The 14730-nt window shown below is 37.3% G+C and overlaps 1 protein-coding gene across 3 annotated transcripts in view; it reads left to right on the top strand.

Annotated features, from left to right (window-relative positions):
- RNLS (renalase, FAD dependent amine oxidase) overlaps positions 1 to 14730 on the top strand; it is a 156647-nt gene that overhangs the window by 12567 nt on the left and 129350 nt on the right. The window lies entirely within an intron of this gene.

Genomic DNA, 14730 nt, shown 5'->3' with positions numbered 1-14730 from the left:
GTGCCTTCATATAATCCTCAGATATAGTTTGGAAGGGAGATGATTTCCTTTGAGCACCATGGCCAAATGAAAATTTGAATTTGAATCTTCTTCAGTCTAATCCAGACTCCTAAGCATAATATCACTTTGAGTGTCCGTCAAAAAAGTCCCCCTTTTTATGACTCATTTAATGCACAGGCTTTTTTTTTCCTTTAAAAAAGTCACTATCTTCTGACCTGTATCTGACGCATCAAAAATGTGAGAATATTTGTAGTCCAAAGGTGTGCCGCTTGCATGACACAAAATTCTTAATTCACTTAAGTGGTAGAATCTGGAAGCTTGATGAGTGTTTAATTGTTTCACAATATTCTGAGGATGTTTTATTTTACGATGAGCTAAGCCTTGCTCGTTTCAAACTGAAAGTTGAAAAACAAGAAAGATCCTTAGCAAATGAAATGTTGAAGCTTTTGTATATGTCTTGCTTTCTTCTACTGCCTGATTAGGGAGTTAGCTGCTAGGATTTGCAGCTGAGAGATTTCAAAATTGCCGCTGCAGATTGTAATTTTGGGCACTATGTCTGCTTACTTTGAATACCCTTATACAGAAATACTCAATTTGAAGCAAATACTGCCATTAGAGTTTGTGGTCATCACTAGAGGCCTTCTACTATGTTTGTTCTCTCCCCGGTACAGTTTTTGTGACAAAAAAGAGGGCTTTTTTGTTCGTGGTACTGCATTTATGGATTCTCTTTTCCAGAAAAATGGAGATAATGAATAATGTTTTGTGATGAATCTACTCTAAACACCAAAAAAACTCTATGAACTAACTGATTAACCAGCATCATGGTATACAATAATATTACTTATTTATTTAAGAGACTTACATGGCCAGTAATCTTATATATTATAAGTCTGGGTAGCTCACAACAACAGCACTAAGAAAATAAACAGTAAAGATAAACAAGCCCAATTCAAAGCATCCTAAAACAGCCAACATTAAAAAAAAAAAATCACAATCTTATTCTATCCCAGTGTCTGGATAGACTAAACCCACTGGTGAAATCTGAACCGGTTTACTGGCTGTACATGCATGCTACGTGCGCGTATGCACAGTGCGTACCACGCACCAAATGTGAGGTGCGCGCGTGTGCAGTACATAGCAAAAGGAGGCATGGGGTAAGTAGAAGAAGTGATCAGCTGTGGCACGCCATCATTTTTTTTTCTTTTAAAAGCATTTTTAACAACCTATTTGTGTGAATAGGTCGTAAAAAATGCTTTTAAAAGTAAAAAAAAAAAGCTCTGACGAGCACGCGGCTCAGCTGTGATCGCCAGGCCCTTTTTTTTTCTTTTAAAAGCATTTTTTTACAACCTATTCGGCTGAATAGATTGTAAAAACAATGCTTTTAAAAATAATTTTAAAAGGCTCTGACCATCAGGCAGCTCAGCTGTAATCATCAGAACCTATTCAGCCGAATAGGTTGTAAAAAAATGCTTTTAAAGTAAAAAAGCTCTGACGAGCACGCTGCTCAGCTGTGATCGCCAGGCTTTTTTTTCTTTTAAAGCATTTTTACAACCTATTCGGCAGAATAGATTGTAAAAACAATGCTTTTAAAAATAATTTTAAAAGGCTCTGACCATCAGGCAGCTCAGCTGTAATCATCAGAACCTATTCAGCCGAATAGGTTGTAAAAAAATGCTTTTAAAAGTAAAAAAAAAAAGGCTCTGACCATTGTGCAGCTCAGCTGTGATCGTCAGAGTCTTTTTTTTTAACCTTTTAAAAGAAGCTGTGACCGACCACCCGCCACCATCGCTACCGGATCACCCAATCCGGTCTGAACTGGGAGCATTTCACCCCTGACTAAACCTCCTTATAAAGCAAAAGTACAAATGCTAAAGAGCAGCAATAAAAGTTTACATTTTTATTGATACCAAAAATTAAGTTCTGTATTTATTGCCTCCTTCACTCTCTCTTTCTCTCTCTCTCACTTCCTCTGTGTTATTTGAGATAATCTACCTACGTCTTGATAGCTATAGTCCCCTGTCATCCTTCAAATTATTCATCTGTTTTTAAATATGACAAAGGATGATGTCCAATCATTTTTTGTTAGAAAAAAAATCTTTTCTGAACCCTTTGGCATGCAAAACAGAGGAAAAAGTAACTAAAACACATTTAAGAAATTGATGTAGTAAGAAATTAATGTATATAAACCACTTCATCACCTTTCAATAAAAACTCATAGCATAGCTTATAATAATAATGCAACTCCAAATGAGCAAAATAGCAAAATTAGGATTAAAACAAAAGTGTTCACCAGAACAGATGCAACTGTAATTGAAACCAGCATATAGAAATAAAAAGACTATTTGTCTTATACTGAAATGATATCAAATCTGATCTGTTCTAAATAGGTAGATAGACACTTGTGATGCTACGATGCCTTAGGGGCAATTGCAGAGTGCTGTGTTTTGTATTTTGTCATCAGTGGTTTCCTTATTATTCACTTAATTTTAAATTTCATTGTAAATATTGGATGTGTGCTGTTTTCTCTTGTATATGTCTGCAATTGAAGATGCATTTGCCAAAGGAACAAATGAATAAGATAAGCTTGCAGTGCTGTTCGTTAAGATGGATCCTCATATTTGGGGATATTTTTCCTATTGCAGCAAGTTAACCCATTGAATCTAATCCAGCAGCAGGCACTTTTAGAATTTCAATATTATAATTTTTTTCTTGACATGTCCCTATAGAATTTTCACTTGTCAAAAATGCATGTGTTAAATTCTGATGTAAATCCTTTCTGAAAATACTCTGTTTCATGGTTCTTTGCATTGTGTTCCCCTATGTGAAAAGTGTTTGGCATTTGAAGGGTTAGCATTTTGTAAACCTGGAAGCAGTTTTTATGTTGCATTGGAAGCAATTTTATAACAGATGAGGCAATTTTGCACCTTAGTTGTAGTACTTGAATGAGACAGTGGATGGCAGCCTTCTAATAATCTTTCAAAGGGCTCAATAAAATGTAAGCTGCCTTCAAGATGTGGTGTATAAAACACTAGCATTTAGATTTTTGATCTCTCAGCGATTTGCTGTATTTTAAAAACTCAAACGAGGAAAGATAAACATTCTGCTGATGTTGAAAAGCTTCTTTAATTTTTGAGAAACCAGCTATTGGAATAGGAATATTCAAATACAAGCACAATAAAAAATAAATCCTAATTTTCCATCATGTTTAGTGCATTTTGTGCTTTGTGAAGTACTGTATATCCATGAATGCTCTTGGACTATGGGCTAAATTGTGAACTTTGAAAAGCCTTCTGGTTAAAGTGAGATAAGGTAATTTTGAAAATTCTGCCTGGCCTGTTCAGATACATTATTATATTATGTGACATTTTATATTATGCCATCAGATGTGGTATATTTTATACATAATTTGATTGTAAGAATTATTACAGATCTGCTAAAGGAGTTCAGGAAAAATGGATTATTTTCCCCCTAATCCCAATATAATTGATTTCATCCTTACAACTTCTCTGAAATGGAGTATACTATTAGAGCAAATGGCATATACTGTATGTCTTTTTTCTAATGTTAGAAAAGTTGAGGGAGGGAGTGTAATTTGCCTTCTCTATGTGGGCTCCTAATGTTATGTTCTCAGCTTTTCTAGTGTCTTCATTGAATTTCACTTTGCTTAACATCTTCAGATCACGTCAAACCAGTACTTTGGTCATGGTGATTTAAATAACCTAGTCAGTGGAAAAGTTCATAGTCACTCGTGAACAGGGAGGCTTGTAAATTCATCATCACCTTCATTATTCATTTGTGAATGAAATTCACAAATTTCAAAAAAAACAAAACCCAGTCAGCTGTGTAATTATTTTTCCTGATCCTTGGTACTGTGTTGTCCATTGAATGTTGTTGTTATTGTGCAGCAGCAACCACAGCCTCCCAGTCACTGTTCAGAGAGGTGTACTGTTTTCCTTCACTATAAATCTTCCGTGTAAGAAGGGCCCATAAGTTCTCAGTAGGGTTTAGGTCAGGTGAGTAAGGGGAGGCATGTCATTACTCTTTTATCTTTAAGACTAGCCACGCAGTGGAATACTTTGATGTATGCAATGGAGCATTGTCCTGTATAAAAATCATGGTCATCTTGAAAGATGTAGACTTTTTTCTGTATCACTGCTTGAAGAAAGTGTCTTCTAAAAATTGACAGTAGGTTTGGGGTTTGATTTTGAATCTATCTTCAACCCGAAAAGGTAAAACTAGCTCATTAATAATACCAGCCCATACCAGTACTCCACTTCCACCTTGCTGGCATCTCAGTCAAAGTGGAGTTCTTCTGTGCCCATTACTGATCCAGCCACAGGCCTATCCATTTGGTCTGTCAAGAGTCACCCTAATCTCATCAGTCCATAAAACCTTTGAAAAATCTGTCTTCAGATACTTGTTGGCCCAATCTTGCCGTTTCAACTTACCGGTATGTGTCTTATTCAGTGGTGGTCGGGTTTCAGTCTTCCTTTCCTTGCCCATGTCTCTGACTACTGAACGCCTTGTACTTCTGGGCACTCCAGGTAGGTTGCAGTTCTGAAATATGACAGCACTGGAGGATAATGGGAGAAGACTTTTGAGTCTTCTCAAATCTTTGGTAGTTAATGAGCATCTTTTTTCTTCAGCATGTTTCTTGCAACCCTGTTGACTATTTGCAACAAAATGTTTGATGGTTCTATGATTACGGCCCAATATCTTAGCAATTTCAAAAATACTGCATCCCTCTGAAGTACTTTTTGAAATTTTTGACTTTTCAGAGTCAATTAAATCTCTTCTCTGGCCTGAGGAAAGGAAGCTGCCTAATAACTATGCACCCCTTGATATAGGGCCATGATGGCAAGCCTATGCAAAGTGGCACACAAAACCATGTCACTTGGCACGCACGGCCTTGCCTGTTTGTCTTCCAGGTTTCTGGCGCGCATGCATGTGCGACGATCAGCTGTCCTTTGCGCATGCGGCAGTGCTGAAAACCAGTGTGTGCATGTGCACCAGCCAGCTGATTGTCAGGTGCGCATGTGTGCCAGAATCCAGAGGTTCAGCTTTTGCGGAGCACGATCCCTTCGCACACGCAGCAGCCTCCCTCATTACACAAATACACATCACCTATGCTTTTATCCACTAAGCATTCAAGTGTATATACTAAGCTCGGAGGTGGGAAATATGCATGAAAACAATGATATGGTCAAAATACTCACTTGCATAATAATTGTACACATAGTGTAGATACTTAACCAAAAAAATATTTGTACCTTTCAACAATCATCATAAAGAATTCTTTTTAAAAATTTGGCAGACATACGGTACTTATCTCTTTTTGGAAGACCTCAGTGGGACTAGACAATTTGCAGTGCTGGAGCAGAATTTGACTTCTCTCATTGTACCTACAAGTATTTACTTGCTTTGTGTTAATGAACTATTAAACAGTGTGATCATTCTCATTTGTTCTCAAATGCCTCATGGGACAATTCTCTGCAGCTTTGTTCCATACTGTAAGACAATGCAATCGTTCCATAGCACAAACGTTGCTTGTAAGATCTTCAGTCAATTATCTTTCATTCCTGTTGAATGTGTGGTTTGAAATAAAGTAGAATAGTCAGACTGTCTTCTTATTGAGTGAAAGGGCATATGTTGAGATTGAATAACGCCAGAAATAAGCATGAAATTCTGTTTTATGATGGATTATTACATTTATCAGAATCCTTCATGTAATAATGTTTTATGATGGATTGGGTAAAAATAACACCTATATAGTAACTCTTCTTGAACCTTTGCGTACTGATACTCCTTTATACAGATAGTCCTCGACTTAAGACCATAAATTGAGCCCAGAATTTATGTTGCTAAGTGAGACAATTGTTCAGTGAATTTTGCCCCATTTTATGACCTTTCTTGCCACAGTTGTTAACTGAATCACTACATCTTCTAAGCTAATAATGCAGTTGTTAAGTGAATCTGGTTTTTCATTGACTTTTCTTGTTAGAAGGTCACAAAAGTGATCGCATCATCCCAGGACACTGCAACTGTCATAAATATGAACCAGTTGCCAAGCATCCAAATTTTGATCACATGACCATGGGGATGCTGCAACATTTGTAAGTTTGAAAAATGGTTGTGGCTCTTCAATGATGTTGTAATTTTGAACAATCACTAAATGAACTGTTGTGAGTCGAGGACTACCTATACTTACATTACTTGAAAAAAAGTGTTTGTCCTATAAACAAGTGAAAAAAATTGAGTGCTATCTCATCTGCTAGTGTGCATTAATACCATTCGGCTACTTCATTTGAGCAGGTATGCTTTGCCTGATGGCTATGGATTATGTAGAGGGTTTCTAATTCTTCTTATATTCTCATCAAGAGTTGGTACAAGCACAAAGATCACTGAAATCTATATGAAACAAAAGTACAGAAAGGTGATCTAGATCTGCTTTGTGTGAAAATGATGTTACAAACCAAGGGGACGTAGTTAAGAGTAGTTCTGAAAGAACCATGACATATAAATGATCTGGTGAGGAGGAGGAGATTAGCTCTTAACTGTTACACTGATATTTACAAGTATGATAGACTAGAAGATAAGGTTATTTAAGATAAGATTATCTTAGATATGCCACTAGCTTTATTATTATTATTAAATTATTATTTAAAAAGCTTTATTAGCTTTTATTAGCTCTGAGGTACAGACTAAATACTGATTCCACTAGGAATTGGTAAGCTATAATGAATGAAAAATTAAGTTAAGCCAGGGGACTGCCAGTTTTTCAGGGCCACAAAAAATACTATGGCCAGTCTCAAAACGGCACTTTTGGTGGACAAGGACAGTTTCAAAATACCCAGGTACCATCTGGTCCTTATTCCAAATAAAACATTGGACTTTGTTTTCTAGAACAGGGGTCTCCAACCTTGGCAATTTTAAGACTTGTAGACTTCAACTCCCAGAATTCCTCAGCCAGCAAAGCTTTGAAGTCCACAAGTCTTAAATTTACCAAGGTTGGAGACTCCTGTTCTAGAACACCTCTGTAGTACATGTGGGAAACAAAAAGGATGTGTGAAGTGGCATTTTGTCTTATTTATTTATTATTTACATTTCTATACCGCCCTTCTCCGAAGACTCAGGGCGGTTTACAGCCAAGTTAAAAAGACATATACAAAAATTAAAACACAATATTTGAAATTTAAAAATCTGAAACCATAAGGCCGAATATTAAAATAACAAGTAATAAAACCACTCAATTAAAAATTACTCTTAGGCCAACCCTGCTCGGTGAAACAAAAAAGTCTTGAGCTCGCGCTTAAAGGCCCGGAGGTCGGGAAGAAGGCGTAGCCCCAGAGGCAGTTCGTTCCATAGGGTAGGTGCCCCCACAGAGAAGGCTCTTCCCCTGGGGGCCGCCAGCCGACATTGTTTAGCTGACGGCACCCCGAGGAGACCCTCCCTGTGGGAGCGCACAGGTCGATGGGAGGCTATTGGCGGCAGTAGGCGGTCCCGTAAGTAACCTGGTCCTATGCCATGGAGCGCTTTAAAGGTGATCACCAACACCTTGAATTGTACGCGGAAGACCACCAGCAACCAGTGCAGCTTGCATAGGAGAGGTGTTATATGGAAGCTCCGAGACGCTCCCTCTATCCCCCGCGCAGCCGCATTCTGTACCAGTTGAAGTCTCCCAGTGCTCTTCAAGGGGAGCCCCATGTAGAGAGCATTGCAGTAATCCAGGCGGGAGGTAATGAGGGCATGAGTGACCGTGAATCCCGGTCCAGGAAGGGACACAATTGGCGGATCAGGCGAACCTGATAAAAAGCTCCCCTGGCAACGGCCGTCAGGTGTTCTTCCAACGACAGCCGTGCATCCAGGAGAACGCCTAAGCTGCGAACCAACTCCCTGGGGGCCAGTGACTCGCCCCCCACAGTCAGCAACGGAACTAGCTGACTGTACCGGGACGCCGGCATCCACAGCCACTCCGTCTTGGAAGGGTTGAGTCGAAGTCTGTTCGTCCCCATCCAGACCCGAACGGCTTCAAGGCACCGGGACATCACCGGGAAATCACAAATTTATAAAGTACAAATTTCTTTTTATTGTTTTTTTCTTTTTTTCTTTTTTAATTTAAAGGAGTTTTCCAAAAATCAGCTGTGACAAGTGCCAAGAGAAATGCCCCACAACGTTTTTTTGGTGCTCATGGTTCCTATGTTGGATTCCAAGGCTAGGCATATGGAAATCCAGTTATAGAAGCCACGAAGGGCCCTGAATGCATTTCTGTAGGATGTGAAATGTTCACCCAGTCTATCTCATAATTTGAATGAATGGGGGTGCAGTGAATACTGACATGATTTCCTACAGGGAAAAAATGAGTAAAAGTATACAAGACTTAATAGTACTATTACATCTTAATAAAACTGGAGTCGTGAAGTCTGATGGCCTCTATTTCCACCCATAGCAGAGTCAAGCAAAGTTGTATTCAGAGCATTTTACTATTTGACTTTTTACTTCTTCACCAAAGGGGAATTATTTCTAGTTGACTCTGGACCACAGAAACAGTCCTCATTTTCTTGTGTGCAGGTGATGCAGTCGTTTTATCAGTTTTTCAACTCTGCTTGCAACAATCTTCACATGCTTGACCAGCATATTTTCAAATAGAAAAACTGGAAATTAATTCTTGTAAAACAAAGGTGGCAGTATTTTCCAACTGTTATGAATAACAGCCCACATAACAGCCAAGATGAGTAGGTCAAGCCCTTCCAATATCTAGCCATCTTATTTTAGGTTATGAAAAGACCTGATCAGCAACTTCTCCATTCTGGAGAATCTGCAAACTGTGAAGATTATGTCTGTCCTGATAGTGCATAAATTATTTAAAATGTAAATGCTAAGCCTCCTTGTTATTGATGCTTAGCTCTGCACTTAGAAATATAACATCCCCATTACAAGTAGTCCTTGACTTTATGACTACAACTGGGATCAGACTTCTGGTCATTAAGTGAGTCATCATGTGACCAGACCCGATTTTGCAACCATTTTTACTGTGATTATTAAGCAAACCATGGTCATTAAGTGAATCACACAGTCTTTAAGCAGTGACTACATATATATTTGGGGCCTGAAGAAAATAAGATTTTTTTTTTCTCTGAGTCTCGGTATATGGTTCTGTCAAGTAGCATTTGTAAATACAGAGTCCTTGCTGAGGCTTGGAGTTGACTATTGAATATTAACCATTGAATTGATTGTGCCATATTTTCTCTATCTTATGTTCCGCATGCATGTTCTCTCAAGATATTGCCCTTGATGGAATCGTACATATTTGATCATAAGATCCAGCTCCTCAAAACTTGCTCTGGCTATCCTATGGTATTTAGTCAAACCCATTGTCAAGTATTTTTCTGTTTGGAAGGTCGTTTTGGCCAGCCATTTCCATAACCTGATATTTGCAAGTGATATCAATATCAGTTTGAACATTGTGTTAAATAATGTATTTGTGCAAGTTATGTGCATTACGTTACAACTTTATAGTTTTCAAGAGACAGTAAAAATAGGCTTTTCAAGTTTCTTACAGCTTTAATTACCCTATTGAATCATAAATGATTTCAGGCCTAATACAATATGGGTTTACTCTGTTGTCAAGAACAATAGTGTGCATTTAACACAAGAGGTCCTAAATCCAAATTTCTTGGATTTGGATTATGCCGAGTCAGAAATTGAAGGTTGGTTGGTTGGTTGGTTGGTTGGTTGGTTGGTTGGTTGGTTGGTTGGTTGGTTGGTTGGTTGATTGATTCCTTGTTTTCATCAGTAATGGAATTTGCAGTTCAAGATCTGTACTACATATGCCTTTGATTTAAACAGGTTCTTTCTATATTGTCTCAAAGGACGGCTGAGCAAGCAAAAAGTATGTTTGTTTCAGTTAACTCGTAGGAGTCTAGAGATTTGCATAACTAAAGAGCTGTTCTGGAAATGATTAAATTCATCTTTTAATGTGAAACTGATTCTGACTTTCAGATGTGAACATGGCTTTTTTTTAAAAAAAATATGTATGCCTCAAGTGATATGTCAAACATAAAAGCTGTTTCAATATCCAGAAACTAAACACAGTCATCTGAGTAAATGTTTGTATACCAAGGCATTGCCAGTTCTGATAAGTACCTTGTGTATTGTCTGCAAACCGAGTCTCTTAAATGTCACAATTATTTCACTTACGTTTGTTTCTTTTCCACACTTTCTGCAACCTTTTAAAATATTTGTCTGCTTACTTTTCATAATTTGACTTAATTCTAGGTTTCTAGTAGCAGAAGGTATCACTTTAAGGGGCTAAATATAGTTTTGAGGAAGTTGGTCTGGAACAAGCCATATACAAACTCTCACAAGCTAACGTCTAGGATAAGCTTCCTAAATCTGGCACCTTCCAGGTGGGTTGGATAAGAATTCTCACTAAGGGTGGTGAGAATTGAAATCCAACACATTTGACAAGCATTAGGTTAAGAAAGCCCTGTAGTAAATTTAGTATATTTTTCTACTGCATTCATATATTTGTTTTGTCATCTTTATACAGTGAAGGCTCTAAGAGAGCATTTTTAGTAGCACTGAATATTTTTTTATAGTAAACTGCAATTGTGAGAGAAAGTTGCATTTCAGTACAACTATCGGAGGTTCGTCTTATCATAGCTCTGAGAGCTGAAATTGAGGGGTGAGGTGTACATATAGAAGTCTCCCCTAGTTTTTGTTCCTGCAGCAGTAGCTTTGCAAAGGAGACTAGAGTGATCGAAAGTAACTGATCTAAATAGAGGAACAGTTCCTGAATTTCTCTGATTTCTGAATTTAGTTATGAGATGACAAATTTCTGTCATTATGCCTTTTTTGTATATTTGTATTGTCTTTATTTGGGTTTGTTAGGTTTTTCTTTTTAATTTCAAAGGCGGGGGGGAGAGGAAAAACCAAAAGCAGATTCATTTTGATGGGGATTTTATCCATTTTCTGTCTCAGTACCTTACTTTAAATGACATAGAATTCAGCAATCTGTTGCTAAAGCCATAGAAACTGTACATATCTTGTGAGAAACTGGAATGAGAACAGTGTCGGATGCTGAAGGAACAATTTGCAATGAAAACTGCTACTATTCAAGCACATGGAAAAAACTCAGAAGCCAAGGAGTTCTCCATATCTACTCATAGTCAGCCAAAAATAATAATAAAAGAAAATAGAAGAATAGAATAGAATAATTCTCAGCAATGGTCTGACTCTTTGTGTATCCTTATATGATTTTGCTGCCTGCTTTCACATGTCATGATTCATCCTGCTCTTTTATGCAGTGCGGACCTTTAAATTAGGGATATATTAAGAACTGGCTGTCATTTCATATAATGTGCCAGGTTATAGGAGTAAATATTTCTAGTGTGAGAGATTATGGAGAAATTGGAAAAGGGATGGAAGGAAGATTAGGTATAAAACAATTGAGTTGAAAGGCATGTTAGTTGGCATCTTATTTTCTCAGTACAGGTAGTCCTCGACTTACAACTGTTCATTTAATGACCGTTCAACAGCACTGAAAAAAGTGACTTATAACCAATTCTCCCTAGAGCTATACGAGAGCATCCAGGAATGGGTAGTAGCTCTGCATGGAGACTGAGCACGTGATCTTATTTGCATCTCTGGTCCCTCCCTCCTTCTCTGGTGTTTCCCCAGTTTGGCTCTGTCTCCATGCAGAAGATAGAGCTACTGCCCATTCCTGGATGTTCTCTTCCAGCTCTACTAGAAATGGTGTTCAGGTAGGACCAACGGCCATTTTCACACTTACAACCATTGCAGCATCCCCATGGTCATGTGGTCAAATATCATGCCCTTGATAATTGACTCATATTTATGACAGTTGCAGTGTCCTGGGGTCACGTAATACCCTTTTGTGACTTACAAGCAAAGTCAGTGGGAAAGCCAGATTCACTTAACAACAGTTTGTCTAATTTAACAACTATTGTGATTCACATTACAATTATGGTAAGAAAGGTCATCAAATGAAGCAAACCCACTAACAAATGTTCTACTTAGCAACAGAAATATTGGGCTCAACTGTGATAGTAAATCGAGGACTACCTGTATAGAGTTAGGCCAGGTGATAAGAAACCTGAGAAAAAGCATTCCAAAATGTAAAAGAATATTATTATTATTATTTTATTATTTTATTTGATTTTTATACCGCCCTTCTCCCGAAGGACTCAGGGCGGTGTACAGGCAAGATAAAACCAACAATACAAATATACAAGTTAAAATACCATTTAAAAAACTTATTTAAAATTAGCCTGAAGTTAAAAAATTACCGTCAATTAAAACCCCATTTAAAATTGATAAAATTTCACTATTAAAAATCCAATTTAAGCCAGCCCCGCGCAAATAAAAAGATGTGTCTTCAGTTCGCGACGGAATGTCCGAAGGTCAGGTATTTGACGTAAACCCGGGGGAAGCTCGTTCCAGAGTGTGGGAGCCCCCACAGAGAAGGCCCTTCCCCTGGGGGCCGCCAGCCAACATTGTTTGGCGGACGGCACCCTGAGAAGTCCCTCTCTATGGGAGCGTACAGGTCGGTGGGAGGCATGTGGTAACAGCAGGCGGTCCCGTAAGTACCCAGGCCCACCTTAATCCATTCATTATCTAGGAGAGAGATAATTGTACAATTTCCAAGATTCTGTATTTAACCCAAATTAGCATTACTAAAATCTGTGTCCTTTTTGCTTTCTTGTTCTTGTCCAACTAAATGGTCTCTACAAAAATCCATCCAAAGTCATTGTAAGCATTTATTTTTCGGTATCTTCAGACAAAGCAGAAAGCTGACATTTGGGCCATCCTATTTTCTCCCTTTTAAACAAAATATATTTCCTATCAGATACTGGAGAAAAATACAGGCTTGAAATAAGCATGTGCATTTGTGAGAGCATAAAGACTGTCCTTAAAATTCTGTTTAATTATCAGTGATGTTAGCGAGTCTGATCAAAAGCCTGCTTAACTTGCATTAATAAAAGCACATGTAACTATGCTTCCCGTCTTTTGAATTATGAACTTGAACGTAAAGCAGTGGATTTTATTTCTGACTGTGCTGCAAGAAGATATTATTTATTATCCTGAATTGTTTTCTTTAATGCAAAAAGGTATTATTATTTGGCAAAGTGATTACATAATGCATCCTTTTCCCTAGCAGCAAGCTTATTTGATCCCTCGAAAAATGTATTCGCGTTAAGCAAAATCTATCAGCTTAGAACTACTAAACATGGACAATCAAAGGTTGTAACGGATTGCATAATTAATATTAGCAAGCCAGACAACATATGCTGTCTGGTAGGCACCATATAAAGTTGGTAGAAAAATTATTCAAGTGTTTAGCATTGTTAATTAATTTTATCTGTATAACTTATGCAATTCACATGATTGGGGTTTCATTTCCATAACTCTGTTCTCTTTGGGACACCATGTGTCATAAAATAAAAGGGAAGGAAATATTTTCACAACATAAGTTATATTTTAATTTCATTTTATTTTCATGTACAAATGTTAGAAATGAATAATCGGGACCTTTCACAGAGGTTCTATTAATGTTCCTTGCATTAAATAGTTTCTCATTCTCAAATCTTGATCCTGAGAAAGAAATAAAAAAGACTACAAGCATACTTTCAGATGTCAGACAGTATCATGCAGTGTAGTATGCAACAACATTGAAATCTGTCAATAGAAATAATTTTAAAATAATCTCAGCTCTTAAAACTGAAAAAAAAAATGCTGAACATGTACATGAAAGAATTTGGGAGAGGGGCATAAAAATGTTCAATGAAGTATATTGCAGGTTTTCAATATCTTCCAGGTTTATACTGGTAATAATTTTCTAAACTAATTGGTTTTCCATATACACTGCCAATCCTAGGTCTAAAACAAATCATTTAAAGGTTGTAGATGGATTTTATAGCTGTTGCACTATACAAGATTTCTATATTACATTGAATATAATGGTGCAGTCGTATGCATAATGTACATTCAAAGAGATTTACTTCCAAGTAAGCAGTTTTAGCCTATCCTGAAGTACTAAGAATGAATTTAGTAGTGCTTTTAAATTTCTAAATAATTTTTGCACACAAAGTGCTTTTTAATTATGCTTTACAAATTAAGGATATGTAAAACTGTGGGTGTGTGGCAAATTCATAATTCCATCAGTTTCAATCTTAAAAATTTCTAGAATGGTGAGAACAACCTACTTCAAATGTGAAAAATAATGTTGAAAAAATCCAAGGTTTTGCACCAAAACCTATTTATATATGCACGCACACACGCACACACACAGAGAGAGCCTCCCACAAAAATATGAAAAGTGAAATATCAAGAAATACATTCATATCTAAAGAAGACAAGCTGGGAAAGGAGTAATTGCATTTTAAAAGACTTACGAAAATGAGGCACCTGTAAAAATTACATCAATTACATGCCTGTCTCTCTACATGAAAAAGTCATTGCAGAACATCTTAGAAAAATAAATATTATTTGTAACCGGATGCATTGTTTTTAAAAAATGATGAACAGACTTTTTTCCTCAGCAGCTTAATTGCATTTTTTTAAAACAAAGCCATCTTTTTCTTTACATTATCTTTAGAGTCTCATTTTTAAAACAAGTTACCGTATTTTTGAGAGTATAAGACGCACCTTTTTCCCCCCAAAAAAGAGGGTGAAAATCTGGGTGCATCTTATACTCCGAATGCATCCCTG

The sequence above is a fragment of the Ahaetulla prasina genome, chromosome 6, assembly GCF_028640845.1.
Source record: "Ahaetulla prasina isolate Xishuangbanna chromosome 6, ASM2864084v1, whole genome shotgun sequence".
Lineage (NCBI taxonomy): Eukaryota > Metazoa > Chordata > Lepidosauria > Squamata > Colubridae > Ahaetulla > Ahaetulla prasina.
Note: the sequence above shows the minus strand (reverse complement) of the source record. Positions and strands in the feature narration are given on the sequence as shown.